Source organism: Daktulosphaira vitifoliae, unplaced genomic scaffold (assembly GCF_025091365.1).
Source record: "Daktulosphaira vitifoliae isolate Bord-2020 unplaced genomic scaffold, ASM2509136v1 Scaffold_655, whole genome shotgun sequence".
NCBI classification, from domain to species: Eukaryota; Metazoa; Arthropoda; class Insecta; order Hemiptera; family Phylloxeridae; genus Daktulosphaira; species Daktulosphaira vitifoliae.
The window spans coordinates 2,229-6,043 of record NW_026100218.1 but is presented as its reverse complement, the minus strand read 5'-3'; the positions used below and the strand labels follow the sequence as shown (position 1 = coordinate 6,043).

At 27.1% G+C, this 3,815-nt stretch overlaps 1 long non-coding RNA gene across 1 annotated transcript; it reads left to right on the top strand.

The window, feature by feature from the left end:
• Positions 1 to 3,005: 3,005 nt before the first annotated feature.
• Positions 3,006 to 3,815, top strand: LOC126909603 (uncharacterized). The gene is made up of 3 exons (XR_007705068.1): positions 3,006 to 3,123; positions 3,195 to 3,281; positions 3,794 to 3,815. It is a non-coding gene; the product is annotated as an uncharacterized LOC126909603 (long non-coding RNA).

Sequence of the window (3,815 nt, the reverse complement as noted above, 5' to 3'; positions counted from 1 at the left end):
TATATATATGTCTATTAAACGGTACAACGATGTTATGGGAGACAGAGATATGGGCACATGCAAATGTGATCGTATCAATGGTAAAAATCATAAATTTTTATATGGCTTCAACAAATCACAGAACCCGTGTACTAACACTTTCCTTCATCATTTAAGCAATTTCACTTTAATATTAGAATAATTAATTTTGAACTCACGATTTCCAAATATTTGTATATATAAATATATGCAATAAAGTAGGTGTATACATATGTTTTATACAAGATCGTTTACAAATTAACAAACAATGTTTAATAACAAATGCAGTAGTTCAACTGAATAATCAAAAAGAATTTGATAAAATATTATGGTTACTGCTAACGTATAAATATTTTCTTTTTAATTACAAAATAACAAAATTCTTATGATATAGTAAAATATAGTACATATTTATTATAATTATTTTTCCTTTAATATCCTAATAATGATCACATTATTATAAGTATGGTTACACGTCGTCTTCTCTTCTACGAAGGGGTAAATCGTTGGTCTACTCTTATAATACATACGTTAGTCAAGGGAGGCAAACCCTTTATGGTGATAGACATCATGTCACATAACCATAGTTGGGTTAATTTGCCGCCGCCGCTCGATTGCACTTTTCACTTTACTCATTTCTCATTTCTCACTGTTTATTTTCAATCTACTCATAGTTTAATTTAGAATATAACTAGAAATGACAAAATTATTTTTATTGATCATGTCTGGGACTCTAATTTATTTTTGGAAGAATGAAATTAAAATATAATATTAAAAAGTGTAACGTTACAAATTCAAAGGTGGACTGTTTAAGATTTTTGTTATGTCTACTTATTAAATTTTTATCGCGCAAGAGATTGAACCTTTTTCTGGCACAGCAGTGTTAACAACTTATTATTTTTGCCCCTGACTGCTAAATAAGGTGACAAAAGAGAATAAATGTAATTAAAATAGAATTGTTTATCGGTATTGATCCCTTCCAAAAAGACTAGCCGTTATCAATTTAAAATTATCGTTAGATTGGTGTTGACTCTTCATCTTCTCCTCCCATTGACCGTGCTAGAGTGAATATTTTTGTTGTTTTTTTTAAATGATGAAGCAAACCCGCCAACGACCAATGATCAGGTCTTTTAGCGAAGCATCTAGACCATCGGATGCGTCTCTTCGGAGACAAGGTGTCGTTTTCTTTTTTTAATTATATTTATGTGATGAGCTATATTTTATTTCATTTTATTAAAAATAACTTAATGTTATTTTAATGTGGAGAGCACGTGATCATCTTTTTTCTAACAAACGCTAAGGAGCGAGTGTCTAGACCGCTCTTTGTGTTTTTCATTAAGTTCTGAATAACATTAAAGGATGTGTTCCAATACTGTCTATAATGTTTGTTATATTATTTGTTATACTATATTATTGTTATATGTTATTATATATTATTAAAATAACAACATATTATTATGCTTGTTACAATAATTTGTTTAAACATATTTTTTTTTAACATATAATTAAATTTCCTTTTTAATTTTAACTTCTTCTTCTTCTTCCTCGACTTAATCCCAACTACTTGGGGTTAGCCACCCTTATCCTAAACTTCCACTTGACACGATCTTCTACATCATCTACGCTCACATCAGCTGTCCTCAAATCGCATTCAACAGCATCCTTCCATCTCTTTTTTGGTCTTCCTCTACCTCTTTTTCCTGCAAAATTCATTTAAATTTTCTTATTAATTTTAACTAAAATATTTATTTTATTGTGCGAGTAACTTAAGTACTCGCGTGTATTTATCCTTGTTCCTTAATCTAGACACGGTATGTTTTACATATCATACACTTATAATTTCAGTTATCATTGTTCTAATTATACATATAATGACATATTAACTTAAATTAAACTATTAATTAACTTAAAAATTGAATTCCACCTATGATCCGATAATCATATCTGATAGTTATGACACCTCACCTAGGTGGTGGGTACCCTGCTGCTATAGCTGGTCGTTATGCAAGTGGCAAACCACGATGTTGATACCGGCTAACAAAATGCCCACTTGCAAAAGTTACTGTCTTTTCTTTTTATTAAAAATGTAACTTAATGTTAATCTTGGTTTAAGACGTATACATGGTATAGCAAGAGGATCTGAGCGGCTGGCATAACAAATGACGTTAGAGTAGTGGAAATTTAGAAAATTAATCTACGGTGAATAGGAAAATATTATTGTGCAATATATTATTAAAAATATACATCTTTTAAATTGTATTTTAGTATTGTATGTACTGAGAATTTTGTGTAATGCAACTGAATATTGACAAAGTGAGTGCTGAATTACTAAAAATAATAGCAAATAGAAAATTTTACTTTCTTGAATTATTTCAATCAAATTCTCTATAACANGCAAATAGAAAATTTTACTTTCTTGAATTATTTCAATCAAATTCTTTATAACAACAGTATAACTCAAGAAAAAAAATAGGTTCAAAAATGATGAACGAATCAAATTTTTAATTTTTAGAGGTGTAAATTATTATTTCTACTGATTAAAAATTAATATTACTGATCCTATAAAAAACGCTAGTTCTAACAAAAATTATTTGCTCTCGATACAACTACAAAAAAATTAGTGTACTGCTCTAACGTCAGTAAAATTAGTGTTCTACTTCCAACCTTTGAAAAAAACTACAGTTTGTATTTTGTGTTATGTCTGAAAAAAATGCTAATATTCAGTTATCCTTATTTGGCGAGTTACTTCTTAAAAGACTTTATAATTATTTTTTTAATGAACAATTATATTACATTCTGTAGCTTCTTAATATTTAGGTTGTATAGCTTTAAGATTTGTTATTTACAAGTTTGATTTATTACATCAGATGCATGTTTTACAGTTAAATTTGTACGTAACTAATAAAAATAACAAAAATATATTTTTCTTTTTAAATATTTGTATAAATCTACATTAAATTTTAAGATTTTCTTAATATAAAAAGATAACTGCACTGTTTTATTACCAAAACCTATTTAATATTCTATTAAAAATTTTTCAAAATGAATTGTGTAATTTATTTTGGTGTGTTATTATGTGTTAAATCTTCTTTCGTGATAAGTACGGTAATTAAAATGAAAATTCATTATTTATAGTAAATTCTTAAAGTTTAATTAAAAAATTATCTGTTTACTAGAGTCAATGCAATAAACATACTGATAAAAATCTACGTGACCAAAATAATCCAATTGAAAGGCCAACAAAAGAACAAAGAGTTGAAAAAGTAACGTTTTAACATATAAAAAAAATGTTCACTTGTGGTTACTATTATTTAAAATTAAAAATATATTGAAAAAGTAACAAAAATTATTAAAAAATTTCGGTAACCATTAGCTAGTACAATCACTAGCAAGTTGCTCTCTTTTCTTTATTCCGTTTTTGTATTTGGAATAATTTTGATATTACGATTTCGTTAAATCCATTAAATCAGTTTCTCTTATAATCCACTGTTCTTTATCAAATTCTATTTTACTCATCAAAATATAAAATTATCTGTAAATCTACTATTAAAGCTGACATTGTGGATTGTTAGCTATGGTTCGAATTGTTCGGAATGTCTATATGTTTTTCTGTTAAATTTCAAAATTTAGTTCTCTCTACTTTTCCAATAAATTAATTCTAAAAACACAATTTTCCCTCTACTCCCTGTTCGTACGTGAATTTAATGGATAGGTAAAATTAATTTAAATATTGTATAAAGTCCTCCGTAATAATTATAATCTTTCTTTATTACAGAAACAATATCATCAACATACCT